The sequence below is a fragment of the Protopterus annectens genome, chromosome 7.part0, assembly GCF_019279795.1.
Source record: "Protopterus annectens isolate FY-2018-M chromosome 7.part0, PAN1.0, whole genome shotgun sequence".
Lineage (NCBI taxonomy): Eukaryota > Metazoa > Chordata > Ceratodontiformes > Protopteridae > Protopterus > Protopterus annectens.
Window position 1 is genome coordinate 1,037,539,588 of NC_056739.1, and position 17,544 is coordinate 1,037,557,131.

Here is a 17,544-nt window from a genome sequence, read left to right on the forward strand (position 1 = left end):
TATGCTGTGGTAAATGTAAAAAAGTCCTTAGCCTTTTCCTTGAATCTGAAAAATCCTGGCCCTGCCATTGGAAGTGTTCCCTCAGAGTGTACGGTTTCCCCAAAAGAAAATTCTTCAGGAGGGGAAGCAGAAGGAATTGAGTCTTCTGCATCAGAATCCTCATAAGGTGAATATGGGCCTTCCTGATGGTCAGAATTATCTGAGCCATCCGAGGAATAGTCTGTAGAGAGAGGTTCAGGAGGTTCAGTCCTAGGCCTCTTATCTGGAGGAGGTTGAGAGGCCCTGTCTGGGTGAGGGTGGGATCCCCTGATCAAAGAAATAAGATACTCAGCCAGGCTGAGTATCTGGGAACTAGAGGTAGGCCTGTGAGAGGGGGCTTTTGTAGGCAAAGTCTTAGAAATTTTGGCTGCTTTAGCCCTGGAAAAGGCCTTGATAGACATAGAAGCAGGGGGTCTAGCAGCCTTACGTGCAGGAGTAGAGATGTCAAAAGGAATAGAGTCTGACAAATCCTGGGTGCCTGCTTCTGCAGCAGTAATATCTGTAGCCGATTCAGCCATGGCCTGAGTGGCCTCTTATCGGTGGCATGCTTTCGGCAGAAGGGAGAACCGAGGATCTTTGTTTCAGCTGAAACAGAGACTCGCGGTTGGCCTAACCGTGGCTTCAGCCGAAACCGCGGGCCGCGAGTGTCGGTCCTTTTCCTTGCGCTTTTTAGCTAATTGTGTAGTCGGAGTCTCCGACGGCATTTTATATGCAAAAGCGGGACCAAAAAACTCTTCGGCAAACTCCGACCGATGTCTAAGCGTCCGTCGGTTGAAGGAAGCACAGGCTAGACAAGCTGATACGTCGTGGTCTGGGCCTAAGCAAGGAAGGCAGTAAGAGTGGAAATCCTTATGAGGTATTGGTTTCCCACAACTTAAACAATTATTTACTTTGTCTGACATCGGCTGAGGCAAGAAAGAGTCCCCAACGGGGTACTTAGCTTTTTTAGAAGTCTTTAGTAGAAATCTCTGGATCTGACCGACAGGCACTTGCGAACAGCTTCTGCTTTGGGCACCGCACGGCAAGAAAGACTGAGGAAAATGTTGTCGGCTGATGCCTTTATACCCCAGCAGCTATGACGTCGGGTGAAGTGCGACATCAGCCGAAGACAGACCCAGACTTTGGAATCCGGCCGACCGAAGGGCTGCCTGAGGCAGGACAATCCATATGTTAGGACTGCAGATGCATCCTTGAAGGACATCATCAAGAGCAGCAGCAAATGGGGGTTAGTCTTTGCCAGGGTTCTGGAGGTAATGGGGAAGGGAATAAGTGGACTCCAGAGGCAATAAAGGTCAGTAAAGTTCTTCCACAACTTGCAGAGGGGAACAGCTGATACGTTTATTCATATATCTGAAAGAGTACATAAACATAATGTTAACCATGAGCTCTGGGTACAATTCCTGACTCCCTTACTCCACGGTAAAGCTACAACTGCCATTTCTAAATTGTCTGATGCTGATTGTTTAAACTACGATACAGAAAGAAGAAAAGTTATGTACTTACCGTAACGTTCCATCAGAGTTGCTACTTTTCATTTGTCTTCAACCTGAGGGACTCTGATCCAGCACAGATCTGACTCAGCTGTATACCCCAGCATTAGATCCAAAGGCCAAGCTCCTCTCCTACCCACAATGACCTGCTCTCCTCCTCCCCTCAGATAGAGTTTCTTGGAGAAAGTACAATTCTGTACACTTACCATAAATGTAGAGGCTAGTGTGTACTCACTGTTACAGTAATCACATTTGGGTTATCCCTGCCAGGGTAGCCCTCAGCCAACCAAATGCCAGAGGCTTAGTATCTCTGCGTCAGCTGCTGTCACCAGAGGACTGACGTCAGGACTTCAGTAGTATAAAGTAAGGCAGCTGACACTATTACATCAGTTTTTCTTGCCCTAACCTGTCAGGAGCCCCCAAAGTAGGAAACCAAGTTCTGGTGGAAGAACCCCACCAGTGGAAAATACCAATATGTCCCTTGTAAAAAGAGAATACAGGGGGATGGAGGGAGGGAAACCAGAACTGCAACAGTGAACACACTCCAACATCTACATTTATGGTAAGTGTACACAACTGTACTATGTTAGTGTTTCACTGTTGCAGTCATCACATTTGGGTAGATTCCCAAAGCTGAGGAAATGGGTGGAAGCAGTAAAAAAAAAAAAAAATAGGCGCTGGCTAGGATGGCCTGCAAGACTGCAGAGGCAAACCCTGCTCTGGATTTGGAGAAGGGAGGCATGTGTTAATGCTTGGAAAAAATGTGAACAGATGTCCAGGTGGCAGCCTCAAGGATGTTCCTGGTGGGGACTCCTTAGGAAAACTGCAGAGGTGGAGGCTGCTCTGGTGGAATGCATCCTGACCCCCCCTTGGTGAGAAGCTTTCCATGCTGTTTGTAGAAGTGAATGCAGTGCGCTATCCATTTGGAAATTGTTTGCTTGGAGATGGCTTTGCTTTCTGCCACTGTAGCAAAGTGTACACTTCTGGGTTAGTGCACTGTAGCAGCAACTGATCAGACTTTGAAGGATTTAGTCCTGTCCAGATATAATCTGGGCTTCCTGTGCACATCTAGAGTGAATAATCTTTCCCTCTTGTTCTGGAGAGAAGGGAAGAAGGTGGGCAGATGAAGGGATTGGTTGCGAGCCACACTGGACACCACCTTGGGCATGAAGGATAGGTTAGTTCTAAGGGATACCCATCTGCATGGAAGATGAAGGGTTCCACAGCCATGACTTCTTGCAGCTCAGACTCTTCTGGCTGAAGTGATGACCAGAAGGAAAGCAGTCTTCCAGGAGAGAAATTTTAGCTCTGCAGAAGCTCGTTCGAAAGGGGAGCAGGGTGAGCTTTTCCAAGGCAAAGTTAAGGTCCCAAGCCGGCGTTGGTGTCGTCCTGGAGGGCCGCGAGTTACTAACCCCTCTGAGGAACTGTTTGATCAAACAGTGTGAGAAAAGTGGGAAGTGGGAAGATGAGCAGTAATCAGAGGCATGAATTTTTAGAGAAAGAGCACTGTGTAGTAGGTCAGCTAAGTAATCCAGGATGAGAGGGATGGGGCTCAGCATTATTGGCTCCCTTAGCCTGGATCCAGATGCAGAACCTTTTCCATTTATACTTTCTGGTGCTAGGACGTCTGGCCTCAGAGATGACATCCAGAACCGGTTTACTTAGCATGGCAGATTGGTTTCGGGGTTAGGGAATAAGCCAAGCTAACAAACTGAATGTTTGCAATTTGGGATGCATGAATTCCCCTTCCCTCTGGGTTAGGAGGTTTGGAATATGAAGATGCCATTGAGGCAGCGGGGACAGGCTGAGCACCAAGGGGTACCAGTGTTGTCAGGGCCAGTCTGGAGCTATAATGGACCTTGGTTTTTCCTCGATTACTTTGAGCAGTACCCTGGTGATAAGAGGTAAGGGAGGAAAGGCAGACTGACAAGACTGACCCAGGGGAGGGACAGGGCATCCACCTTACAAGCCATGCAGTGATGCTCCCTGGTGAAGAATTTGCGGAGCTGATGGTTGGTGTAGGTAAAAACAGGTAGACCTTTGGGGTTCCCCATTTATGAGTTATTAGGGTGAAGGCACTTCTGTTGAGTTGCCACTCATGTGGGTCCAGAAGGTTTCTGCTTAATTTGTCTTCCAGAGAGTCGAGGGAGCCTGGGAGAAATTGTGCTAACAGGTGTAGCTACACAGAAAAGGCTGTGAGCAAAAGGGTCAGCCTGCATAAAGGGTAGGAGTGAGTCCCTCCCTGTTAATGTACCACATCACAGTGTTGTCTGTTTTGATCAGAACCCCTGGAGAGACAGAGAAGGGGTTTGAAAAGTATCAAGACGTGCTGCACAGCCATCATCTCCGATTGATGTGCAGAGAGATTTCTGCGGGCTCCATTGGCCCTGTATGCACCTGCCGTCCAGGTATGCACCCAAAGCGCAGTCTGATGCATCTGTGCTGAGGGTCTGAGCGGCAGGGGGTGGGGAGAAGGGCAGTCCCTTGTTGTGGGAGCATGCTGTTGCCCACCACATAAATTTTCTGAGGCAAGGAATTATAGGTAAAAAAAAAAAAAAAAAAAAAGAGTTGCCAGGTCTTGAGTCTCGACACCAAAGGCTCTTTAGGTACTCTTGAAGTTTCCTCATGTGCAGTCTGGCACATGGAATGAGTAGTATGCAGGATGCCATGAACCCCAGAGCTTGCAGGATCTTCCTTGCATACAGCTGGGGCATGGTGGCTAGTTGAGAGAAGTAAGTTGTCAGGAAAATTTAACTGATGTTAAGGAATGCCATCTGGGAGGGTGAGTCCGGACTTGCTCCCAGAAAGATTATTCTTTGGGTGGGCACCTGTTTGGATTTTTGTTGATTTTGTATCCTAGGGAGGTTAGTAGCGTCTTTACAAAGGCCAGGCGCTTGAGCAGCTTTTCCTGGCTGTCTGCCTGAATAAGGCAGTCGTCTAAGTATGGGTAAATTTGAATATTTATTTGCCTGCAAAAGGCAATGGCTGGAGCCAGACATTTTGTAAAAACTCCGGGAGCAGTAGATAAGCCACAGTGAAGCACAGTGAACGGAAATTGAGATCCTGCCCTGAAGTGGAGATATTTCCTGCATGATTCCCTGATAGAAATGTGGCAGTAGGCCTCTTTCAGATCTACAGTGACTAGCCAAGAGTCCTTGGAGAGCATGGGTAGCAGCTGCTGGAGGGTGAGCATTTTGAATTTTGGGATCACCAAGAAGGTGTTTAGAATGGCTAGAGGATGGGGCGCAAGGTGCCCTCTTTTCTGGGCACCAAAAAAAGTCTGGAGTAAAAGCCTTGGCCTAACCGTTCTGCAAGAATGTGCTCTACTGCTCTCAGAGAGAAGGGAAAGGATTTGCTTTTGAGCCTCTGCCCACTGATTTGGTGGTAGATCTGGGAACCCATTTGGGGTTGGAAGGGTATGAAAGGAAATTTTGTATCCTACACAAAATGCTCAGAACCCATTAGTCCTTTGTCATGGTGGCCCAGGTGCTAGAGTGAAAGGAGAGTTTTCCTCCTAAGGGTAAGTGAAGGTGGGCAGAGGGGGGAGGAGGTGGTGAGTCATTGAGTTCTTACCATAAGGGGGTGGCTTAGAACTCCTAGGTTCATAGGTAGATACTAGGCTATCTGCCCAACAAGGTTCCCTGGCTTACACCACCCAAGAAAGTTAATTTCCTGTGCCACTGTCTAGCAGCGACACAGAAGTGATCCCCAGGGTATTTCCTATTTCCCATCAACTCAAGATTTTTCTTGGAGTGCTAATGAAGAACTTTGCTTGAAATAGATGGGTAGTCTGTTCCGGAGTATGGGAAGTCTCTGGGACAGGAATCTATCCCTCCAGCATGTCCTGTTTTATTGTGGTGAAAAGGTTTAGGTCCCTAGAGCATGTAGCTCAGAGGGACTGGGATTTCTTTAGGTGTATCACGTTCAACAGCTCCGGGTTTATATGTTAGGCAAAGATCACCTCGGAGTAGGCGATATGCTACGGAGTAGGCGATATGCTACGGAGTAAAGCTAGAGTTTTTTGAGGCGGTCAGTGTAGGGTATTTGTTTGAGGCCAGTAATCCTCTGAGGTATTTCTGTGGCCTTTCCAGCTGCTGCAGATGTTTCGTGAGGTACATTCCAAAAGGAGCCTTGTACTCTATAATGGGTCTAATTAGTGTTGAGTAGAAGGAAACAATGACCTCTTTTCCTGGATGAGAACCCTTTCATGATGAGGCGTGCCACATAGGACTTCCTGACTACTCTGGCAATGTGATTATCAAAGGAGAGACTACTGTCCACCTGGGTCCCAAGGTCTCTTATCACGCATTCTACGTTAAGTAGATTGCTGCCTATGTGGTAGTTCGTGGGTATAGAATTTTTACCAAAGGAGATAACACTGCACTTTTTGGAACTGAGCTTGAGGCCATGGCTCTGACACCAGGCATCTGTTCTGTAGGATGCCCATATCATTTGGGGACTTTACTATGGCTCCTAGTTTGCAGTCATCTGCGAACTTAGTTAGCCATAGGCCTTCTGTGTTTGGTAACTACTTCTCTGAAGTACAGGCTATCAGGAGATGTCCCAGGACGGAACCCTGTGGTACTCCACTTACCACTGCTTTGTGATTTGGAGTCTGCAACTTTTACAGTGTGGGTTCTGTCAGTGAGCCAGTTGACAGCCCATCTTGTGAAGTAGGGATTTACACCTAGTTTAGTGAGTTTAGTTATAATTCCAGAATGGAGGATGGTGTCAAAAGCCTTGGCGAGGTCAAGATAGGCTGTGTGAACCACCTTACCCTCATCTATGGCTTTGATGACTGCCTCAGTCAATCAGGTTCAGGAGGCATGATCTGCCTTTCACAAACCCAAACTGGGTGGGATCCAGAGTTTGGAGGGTACCAATGTCGTTTTTGAGTTCCATGATTATGGGTTCCATGGCCTTGCAGACCAGGCTCGTCAGGCTAATCTGTAGATAATTCCCAGGATCAGTGGTGGCTTCCCCTTTGTGGAGTGGGATAACTGCTGTTATGCGCCATTCAGTGGGCACAAAGCCCGATGCAAGGCTATTATTGAACATGGTGCTCAAGTTGGGAGCCAGTTCGTTCTGAAGTAAGTGTAAAACGCAGCCTGGGATGTTGTCCGGTCCCGTGGATGCTGTCTTTTTGGCTTTAGAGTGCAGTTTTTACCTGCATAGTTGTGATTACAGGGACTCTGCATTCTTCCTGTATAGATATGGGCCCTTTTGGCAGTGAGATGGGGGGGGGGGTAAAGTTAGCACTGAACCTGCCAGGATGTTGGCAATATCAGTTGGTTCTGTAATTTTCTTGCCTTTGTGCTGTAACTCAGAGCAGATCTGGGTGTTGCCATAGAAATTCCTGACCTAACTACAGAATGCTTTGTGGTTGTCCTCGAATTAGTGGCGATTTTGTTTTCATAGCTAGCTTTGGAGGATCTTATAAGGGATCTCAGCTTCTTAATGAGGCTGCCCAGGGAGCTACTACACTCATGGGATTTTACACTTTTGCAACAGCTTCTTCCTTCTGTTGTACAGGTTTATGGCAGTGGACCACCAGATTGGCTTACTTTTTTTTTTTTTTTTTGGGAGGATAGTGTCTTGGTTCTGTTTGGGATAGCACGATCCATGCACTCGTTTAAGTGCTTATAGAGTGCATCTGTGCAGGATTCAGCAGTTGTAACTGTATCGTCCATCTGCATGGGTATCATGAAGTTCACCACTTCTGTCTTAAGAGGCATGAAGTTTGCTTTGGAGAAATTGTTTTTACTGTGGTTTCCTTAACTGGAGGTGGGATGTGGATATCAAGGGTGATTAGCCTATGGTTGGATAGGACCAACGAGGAGTTGACTTCAGGTGTGGAACACCGGTTCACTCATGCTGATGACTAGGTCTAGGATATTGTTGCCCCTGGTGGGGGTGTGGATAAGGTGATCTAGGGCATTGGAGTTTACAAATTACAGAAAGTGTTGAGCCAGGGAGTTGGCACACAATTTTCCCAGTTAATGGTGGGGTAGTTGAAGTGGCCCATTATTAGGGTGTTAGGTTAAACCCTAATATTTTCCAGTACATAAAATAGCGGGAATACTGGGGCATGGTGGGGATCTGTAGCAAGTTACAATTTGGATTGCATCTGCCCAGAGTTAGTTGCACTTGGATAACCTTGGATGCATTATGCTAAGCAACTAGCCTGGAGGTGTGGATATCCTTAATGAATATCGACACCTCTGCCTTTGGTGTTTCGGTCCAGGTTACATGGCCGAAAAGTGTGGTACGAGTTATAGCCATGAGTGCTCTCTGGAGCCTTGAACCAGGTCTCAGTCACCACACAGATATCTTTGTTCTCCATTTTAAGGAGTGCATTTTGAGATTTAGACTTCTAGCATTGAGTACCATTACCCTCAGTTTTTGCTTGCCTGTTCCGGTTATGGTGATGAATTCATTTGAACCTTGCCTAAAAAAGGCACTATAGGGGCATCAAGAGCCTTAGCCAGTATCCAGAATCCCAGGGGAGACTGGGGCAAGCCATCTATGGCAAAGCATCGTGGTCTGTCGACCATGTCATCCCAAGCAGAGATAGTGGACCCCCTTAGAACAACACCAGAAGCTTAGTCAATTGTTGAAGTTATTCATTTTGTCCTTGTACTGCAGTATCATTCGGGGTGATGGCAGAATGCTACTCAGGGCTAGGGTCATACCTGCCTGGGCTACAAGATTGGAGAGCTCTTCCATGTCTCTCCATGTAGTCCAGGGAGGAACGTCTCCGGTCACACAAACATGGACGACAAAATCATATTTGTACTTGTTGTGGAGTGACCTGAGTGAGTTATGTGGCGGATCCAATTACCTGAAAGTAACCTTCTCCTTGTTTAGCCTGGCGAGTGGGACATCAGTGTGCCTGACTACAGAGTCACCTATGACTAGTGTGTTGGGTACATTTGTTTTGCCTTATTGGCTGTGGTTGAGTGGCACAGTCTGTGGGCAGTCTCTCATTTGGGTTGTGTTGTGGATAAAGATTGCTTGCATTTCTGCTTTGGAAGTCTCTGTTGCTTAGACAGATTATTGAGAGCCTCCGCAAATGTGTTTGTGTTACTGTGTGTGGATTTTGGTGGTGTAGATTTAGTGAGACTATGTAAGGAGTGTGGTGCAAATGTTGACAGTCATGAGAAGGTGGTAAAGTTCAGTCTTGGTTGGAGACATCTAGCCAAGCTAAGTCCATCGCTCACAGGTTGTAGTGTTGGGTGGTAGGAGGAGAGGCTTGTCTGTGTACTTAAGGCAATTTCTACATTGCCTCAAGATACCCAGACTCATCACAGACAGTAGAGAACACTGGGAGCTGACACTTGGACATGCCTGAATAAACTACTTTCCTCTAGACAAGTGAGGAAAGTGAGTACAAGAGTTTTCCTCTAGGTAATGAGGAAGATTGAGTGCTTACAACTTCTGTGCTGAGCATGAATAACCAAATTTAAGTGCTAAAACTAAGAATCTGTACCTGCACTAGACGAGTTACAGGACAGAAACAAGTGCAAATGCAGGCTTTCAAATCAGAAAGTTGAGAGAGATGGAAGAGATTGCCCAAATGGCCAACTACAATTTCTGGGCCAAAACCACTCCTTATGTGGTAGACAGGTTACCTAGTACTTACCACTCCCACTGATGAGCTAGAAGGCATCCCTCTAACACAGAAAGGCTTGGGGGGCTCAGAAGCTTAACATACAATCCTGGATACAGCATATCTGTATCTGGAACACTAGTCACAGGAAACAGGCTTAGTATTTTTTTTTTTTTTTTTTTTATACAGAAAAGTAGTAAAAACAGAAGTAAAAACAATTCACATGCAGGGCAAGCTAGCATTGAGTATGTAGCAATACTACACCAAACTGTTTAAAAAACGCAATTAAATTAAAAAGGACTAAAAGCAAGTGCAGAAAGTTTATTTGGTAGAATGTGATAGAGAGATGGGACTAGGGGAGCATCTCAGATCAAATCTACAGTGGGGCGGGCAACTGCAAAAGCCACCAAATTTAAACTACAAACCAAAAATAAGGAGGGTGGGTGAGACAACAGAGATCTAAACAACTAACTATACAAACTCTAAAACCAAAAAAATATATACTCAGCTATGTATATTTGCAGATCAGTCTCTCAGAACAGTGAGACAGTTTCAACAGAGATCTAAGCAACAATTAAACTCTTACAACCAAAAAAATATACTCCGCTCTGTGTATTTGCCTCATAACAGGTTCCAGTAATTTTGAAGTGGAGCTAGTCCACTGCTTAGATCTCTGCATTCCCTGGGGCTGCTGTCTGGGTGGTCTGTTTGCAAGGGGCCTAGGCTGGGCTGGTTTACTCTGAGGAAATGACCAGTGCTTGGAGGGGCAATGCCTGCTGGACTTGTAAGAAATAGTACAGTTTTGTACCTACCATAAATGTAGATGTTCGAGGATTCCATTGCTGCAGTCCTGACTATTGGGTATAGTCCGCGTCCAGTCGGCCCGAATACCAGAGTATAAGGCTGACGTCGGTCAGGGCGCATTAGACTGACGTCAGTACGTCAGGTACTAATCGCATGACCGACGCCATATCCTCAGTCTTTTCTTGCCCCAGATGTCAGAAGACCCTAAAAGACAAGTCCCAAAAACCTGCACCAAAACATGCACAATATATACAACAATATATACAAAAATAAGCATGTAAACTCACCTACACAACCACCCTAAATACAGAGGGAAGGAGGGAGGGTATTGGACTGCAGCAATGGAATCCTCGAACATCTACATTTATGGTAGGTACAAAACTGTACTATGTTCTTCGTCTTCCATTGCTGCAGTCCTGACTATTGGGTAGAATCCCAAAGCAGAGGTAAGGGAGGCTGGCAAATTATAAAGAAGTAGGAGCTGACAACATGCCTTGCAAAACAGCTGTGGCAAAACCAGCCCTAGACTTAGAGTAGATAGGAAGGTGATAATGCTTAGAGAAAGTATGCACTGAACTCCAAGTAGCTGCTTCCAAAATATCCTTAGTTGCCACCCCCCTTAGAAATGCTGTTGAAGTGGCAGTAGCCCTAGTGGAATGAGGCCTAATCCCAGCTGGAATCTCCTTGCCATGATGGGAATAACAAAATGCAATGCAAAAGCCAATCCACCTAGAAATAGTTTGTTTTGACACAGGCTTGCCCTGTGAACTCAAAGCAAAAGAAACAAACAACTGCTGAGACTGCCTAAAATCCTTAGTCCTGCTTAAATAATAACGCAATTGCCTGTGTACATCTAAAGTGTGCAAAATCTTTTCCCCTTTATTTTGAGGGTCTGCAAAAACGTAGGCAAATGAATAGTTTGGTTTAAAGCCACACTAGAAACCACCTTAGGCATAAAAGAAGGATTAGTTCGTAATGATACCCTATCCTTATGGAAAATCAAAAAGGGCTCTACTGCCATAAGGGCCTGCAACTCAGACACCCTTCTTGCAGAAGTAATAGCCAACAGAAAAGCAGTCTTCCATGACAAGTATTTCAATTCAGCAGTAGCTGCAGGCTCAAAAGGTTGTAGAGTAAGTTTTTCCAACACAAAATTGAGATCCCAAGCAGGAGTAGGAGCTCTACGTGGGGTCTTATATTCTTTGCCCCTCTAAGAAACTGCTTGAACAAAGGATGCGAAAACAAAGGTGGGTCACAATCATAGTGAGCTGAAATTGCTGCAGCATGAATCTTAATGGAAGAGAAGGACAAACCTTTGTCCAATAATTCAGTAAGATATTGAAGAGCCACACTCAAATTAGGCTCAGAAATCTCCAAATTCTTTGCTGTACTCCAAAATAAAAATCTCTTCCATTTTCTGCATACACTCTCCTTGTACTAGGTCTTCTAGCTTCCATAATCACATTTAAAACTTGTTGAGGAAGTTGAGACCTGCTGTGTTTCAACACAGAATATGCCAGGCTGTTAGATGAAGAGAGTGAAGCTTGACATTGAGCAGATGACCGTCCTTCTGAGATAACAGATGAGGAATCAGAGGTAAAGGCCATGGAGGCTTCTTTACCAGACTCGTGAGTAGTGGGTACCAGTGTTGCCGAGGCCAATCTGGAGCTATCAAAATCATCCTTGGCCTGTCTTGTCTGACCTTTAACAGTACCTTTGGAAGAAGAGGCAGAGGTGGAAAGGCATACACATGAAGGTTTTTCCAACTGAAAGACAGAGCATCCACTTTCCAAGCTGTGTGATGAAACCCCTTTGTGCAATACTTTGGCAGCTGGTGGTTTAGTGGAGAAGCGAACAGATCTATGTCTGGAGTTCCCCATGACACTGTCAGTTTCTGAAATACATGAAGATCCAGTTTCCACTCGTGGGGATCCATGATTTGTCTGCTTAACACATCTGCTAAGGAGTTCTGTGCTCCTGGCAGAAACCTTGCCTGAAGAGTTAGTTGCAGGCTTAGCGCAGTCTCCCATAAAATCATTGCTTGCCTGCATAGAGGATAAGAATGTGTTCCCCTTGCTTGTTGATGTACCACATGACAGTTGTGTTGTCTGTTAGAATCAACACCTGCCCTGGAAGAAGTAACTCCTTGAAAGCCATTAATGCAAACTGGACTGCTAACATCTCTTTCATGTTGATATGTAGATGCTGTAGTCTGGCAGGCCACTTGTCTTGTATCCACTTTCCATTTAAATGAGCTCCCAAGCAATGTCCGAGGCATCTGTCGTTAAGATCTGACTTGCCTCTGGCCGGGTCACAGAGAGTCCCTTGTTTAGGTGACATTCCTGAGCCCACCACAAGAATTCTTTTGAAGGCAAGGTATTATTTGAATGACAGTGTCCAAATCCTGGCAGTGCTGTGTCCATACATTTTGAGATACCATTGTAGCTTCCTCATATGCAGTTTGGCATTGGGAAGCACCAGAATACAAGATGCCATGAACCCTAATGCTTGAAGGACTGTCCTTGCAGTCAGCACGGACTGATGAGATAGTTGATGGAAGTAAAGTGACAGACTCTTTTGTTTGTCCGGGGTTAAAAGGCCATCTGGGCTGCTGTATTCAGTCTCACACCCAGAAAGCACATGTCTTGAGAGGGTACTAGACTGGACTTTATTTCGTTCACAGAATACCCTAGGCATCTTAGCACTGCGATAACATATTCCAGATGCTGTAGAAGATCTTCCTTTTCTTGAGCCAGAATCAGGCAGTCGTCCAAGTAAGGATAGATTTGAATTCCTTGAAGCCTGAAGTAAGCTATCACTGGAGCCAGAACCTTTGTGAACACTCTGGGCAGTAGATAAGCCAAAGGGCAATGCAGAGAACTGATAATGAGAATTTCCAGCTCGAAACCGCAGATACTTCCTGCAACTTAGCCTTATAGGCACATGAAGGTAAGCTTCTTTGAGATCTAAAGTTACCATCCAGTGATCTTTGCCCAGCAGAGGTAAAAGCTGTTGTAACGTCAACATCTTGAACTTGGGAATGTCCAGATAAGTGTTGAGGATAGATAAATCCAAAATTGGTCTCCACGTGTTTCCCTTCTTTGGTACAAGGAACAGGCGAGAATAAAATCCTAGGCCCCTTTCTGATACAGGGACTGGCTGAATGGCCCCTATGTGAAGTAACTGAGAAACTAGCTTGTGAGCCTCTTTTCTTTGTGGAGGAGGAACGTCTGGCATGCCTTTGAAAGGGGGCATTGTATGGAAATAAAATCTGTAACCGTGGTGAATGATATCCAACACCCATTTGTCTTGAGTAATTAAATCCCAATTTTCTTTGAAAAGAGACAGTCGTCCTCCCAAAGGAGCTGCCAAACGTGAATCTGCTGGCAGCTGAAAAAACAGGTCATTGGGTCTGTTTACGAAAGGACTGACCCCTGCCCTCACCAGAAGTCTGAGCAGGTGAACTCCCTGTTCTAGGCCTAAAAGAACCTTGAGCCCTGCCCCTACCACGCCTAGACCTACCCTAGACTGGGAATCATAAGCAGGATATGTCCACCCCTTAGCAGGCCAATTTCTACTAAACTTTGGTGGCTGCACCTGCAAAAAATCTTTAACAGTTTGCATAGACTTAGCTTTGTCCTCCATTTTCTTTAAAACTGCTTCCACAGGCGATCCAAACAACACATCAGACTGTAAAGGAGCATCCAAAATCCTTGTCTTAACATGCTCAGCTAAATTCTGATCCTTCAACCAGGCATGCCTGCGAAGAACAGAACTGGTAGCAGCCACCCTCGAGGAGGCCTGTACAGCATCAAAACCACATTGCAAAGAATGCTTACCCACTTGTTCAGACACATGAACCAAATCCAGCAACTCTTTACACTCAATACCTTCCGCCAAAGCATCCACCTTAGATTTCAATTGTGAAAGGAGATAATTCTGATATTTTAGCATGTGAAACTGACAATTCAAAGCTCTCATGGCTAGAGTGGAAGAAGTATACACTTTCTTTCCCCACCTATCCAAAGCCCTTGCCTCTTTATCAGTGGGAACAGGATTTTTAACCACAGAAGCCTTTACACCCTTAGGCCCTTGAGAAATAGTTTCTGGGTCCGCCCTAGGACTCTTAAACAAATATTTATGAGCTTGGCACCCTATAATACCTATCAGGCTTAACAGGAGCAGGAGGCAAAGAGTCAGGGTTCAGGAAGCCTCTGCAAAAACATCTTCCACCACATTCAACACAGGAGGAATAGCTAAAGGCCTATGCTGGGGTAAAAACAAGAACTCACTAAGCCTTTTCCTGGAATCAGAGTAATCCTGGCCTTCCCATTTAAAGTGCTCCCTCATGGAATGCAGAGTCTCTGAAAATGAGAAATCCTCAGGCGGAGAAGCTGTAGGAGTGGAATCATCCACATCAGAATCAGAATAAGTAGGATACTCCTGCATATCTTCCACAGAAGATTCTGAAGCCTCTGAACACTGTTCAAAACTATCAAACTCCGGTTCCACCCTAGGCCTCTTATCAGGCGGGGCATAGAACCCCTAATCATAGTAATTAAATCTTCTGCCATTTTAAGCATATGTTTCTTAGGTACAGAACCGAAATGCTAGGAGAAGCCCCCACTGAAGCTGAACTAGGCCTACCTCTCAAAGAAGTTTTGGCAACAGAAGGAGAGGCTCTAACTACCTTGGGAAGAGAGGGAAGAACAGTCACCTGAGAAGCCCCTCAGCCTGGCCTACCTCCTGAGAAGGCACATCCTGTAAGAGTATAGTTTCTGCCTGGCACTCGATGGAAACTCCTGGCAAAACCTCCGGCTCCACTGAGCCTTCTAAAGAACCGGCGTCCGGGACTGCCGGTTCCTCAACCCTAGGCTTCGCTGTTTTATCCTTCCGCTTCTTGGAGGCGCCGGAGCATCCGACGGCATTTTATAATTGCAACGCTTCCCAAACACTAACCTGGCACAGTCTAACCTCCTCTTAATAGTGCGTTTGTTAAACCTAGCACAAGAGCGCCAACCAACAACGTCGTGCTCAGGCCCTAAACAAGGTATACACAAGGTATGATAATCCTATGAGGTATCTGTTTCCCACAAGAAATACAGTTATTCACTTTTTCTGACATCCGGTAAATACTGAGGCAAGAAAACCAAAATGTTCCCCAACGGGTACTTAGCCAACTCTGTTTCGGTCTGAAACTCCGGTTTCGGAAATATTTCAGAACGCCAACCTGCACTCGCAAAACTGCTTCTGCATCGGACCATGCGGCAAAAAAGACTGAGGATATGACGTCGGTCATGCGCATTAGTACCCTGACGTACTGACGTCAGTCTAATGCGCCCTGACCGACGTCAGCCTTATACTCTGGTATTCGGGCCGACTGGACGCGGACTATACCCAATAGTCAGGACTGCAGCAATGGAAGACGAAGAACATCCTTAACTGTTTGCATAGATTTTGCTTTTTCTCTTTTTTTTTTAAGGCCTCTTCTGCCTTACTGACAAAGTTATTTGTGCAAGGGGGCATCCAACATTTTGACTGCTGCCCTGCAAGCTTCTAGGGTGTCAAAACCACAGTGCAAAGGATGTTTAATTACTTGACTTGCAGACTGCATTAAGTCTTGTAAATCTTTAGATTCTGCCCAAGCAGGAAAGGAAGACATTTTTGAGTAACAAGGTATGTTGCTCAAATTTCAGCATATAGAACGGACAGTTTAGTGCCCAGATAGCAATAGTGGCCAAGGTGTATACTTTTTTACCCCATCTGTCCAATGTTCAGGAATCCCTGTCTGAGGGAGTGGGATCCTTAGCGGAAGTAATTTTAATCCCCGTTTGCCCTTGAGAAATTACCTCGGGGGTCAGCTGCTGGATTTTTAAAAAGATATTTGTGACACTCCGGGACTCTATAGCACTAGTCTGGTTTTCTGAGAGCAGGAGGTAGGGCGTCAGGAGTCAAGCTGGATTCAAGGAAAACAATTCACAACATCCAAGACTGGGGGGATTGGCCAAGGGTCCGTTAAGATCTAGGAATTCCCAGAGTCTTTAGACAGAGGGTAGTCCCGACTCCCCATTGGAAATGCTCCTTTAAACTATGCAGGGTTTCCTCAAAGGAAAAATTTTCTGGGGGGAGAGGCTGAAGGAATGGAGTCCTCTGCAAAAGAATCCTCAAGTGCAGAGGGGTTGTGTCTTTCATAGTCAGATGCATCAGATTCACCCGACTCTTGTTCTGGGAAAACTACAGGGAACAGATCTCTCCTTTTGTGAGGAGGTAGCTTTGCTTCCCCTGATCAGAATAAGGTCTTCCCCCATTTTAAGCATTTGAGATTGAAGCAAGGTAACAGGCGCCTGACAGTGGGTCATCTGTTTCTTTGGTGTGGTTCGAACCCTACGGCTAAAACTCATTTTAGAAAGAATGGTAGTCACGAAAGAAGACATCGGTTTGTGTCTAGATTCGGTAGTGTAAAGGGACTTGCTCAGAAGCTGGTACCTGCTCAGCGGCTCCAGACCCATCCAAGGTAGAAACTACTGCAGGATCCTAGTCTAACAGTTCTGTGGCATACCAGACTTTGAAAGGGTCTCAGTAGCTGCGTAAACACCAGAGTACCGGAGGACTGACTACTAGCTTAAGACGCATCATCGGTAGGTTTAGACCTGTGTGGTCTGTCTATCTTTACATTTTTTCGGAAGATCTGCGGTCTGATGGCTTACCGAAGCCATATCGGAGTACTGTAAACAAAATATCTGTCTACTACAAGGGCCTGACAACGGATGCTTCTGTGTCTTGTTCAGTGCGAGAACTAGCAGGGGATGTCGTGGTCTGGGGCTAAACAAGTGACTCAGGAAGAGAGGAGTCTGTGTGGTATTTGCTTTCCACAGGGGAGACCAACTTTGACATTGGTTAGTGCAAGAAAAAAGGATCCCCAACAGGCTACTTAGCTTTAGAAGACTTGAACTTCAATTCACACACGAAAACTCAAGGTTAGTGGCTGACAAGCACTCGTGCGAACTGCTTCTACTTCGGGTTCCGTGGCAAGAAAGACGGATTTAATGTCTTCGGCTGCCTTACATTATACTGCTGACGATCTGACGCCAGTCCTCAAGCGACAGCAACTGATGCAAGAATACTGAGTCTCTGGTATTCGGGCCGGCCAACGGCTACCCTGGCAGGCATAACCAAAATGTGATGACTGCAACAGTGAAACACGAAGAACATCTTCACTTATGAAAAATATTCACAAAAACGCTCGAGAAGGACTTTACAGCTGAGCACGATGGTGGCAAAAGAGATTAGTGACACTGGGAATGGACCAGGGCATTGTGGGTAGATGGAGCGAGAGTTGGATCCAAAGTCTGAAATATGCAACCAAGTCAGATCCAAAACCCATTCAATGATTATTGAAAAGGATATCAGATATTAAATTTAAACGGAATGTAAACAAAGAAATACTTCAGCAAAAGCAGCAAGGACAGATCTAAAATGCAAATTGCAAGTAGCAAAAGCGGTCAACTGCACAGGTCAAACATAAAAAATCTCATCTGGTTCTCAAAGCTAAGCAAACAAAACGGAGGAAAAGTGCACCACAAGACAATTTACATATTTAAA

The 17,544-nt window shown here is 45.7% G+C and overlaps 1 protein-coding gene across 2 annotated transcripts in view; it reads right to left on the reverse strand.

Annotated features, from left to right (window-relative positions):
• MYEF2 (myelin expression factor 2) overlaps nt 1-17,544 on the reverse strand; it is a 534,185-nt gene that overhangs the window by 202,752 nt on the left and 313,889 nt on the right. The gene's annotated exons all lie outside the window — the stretch shown is intronic.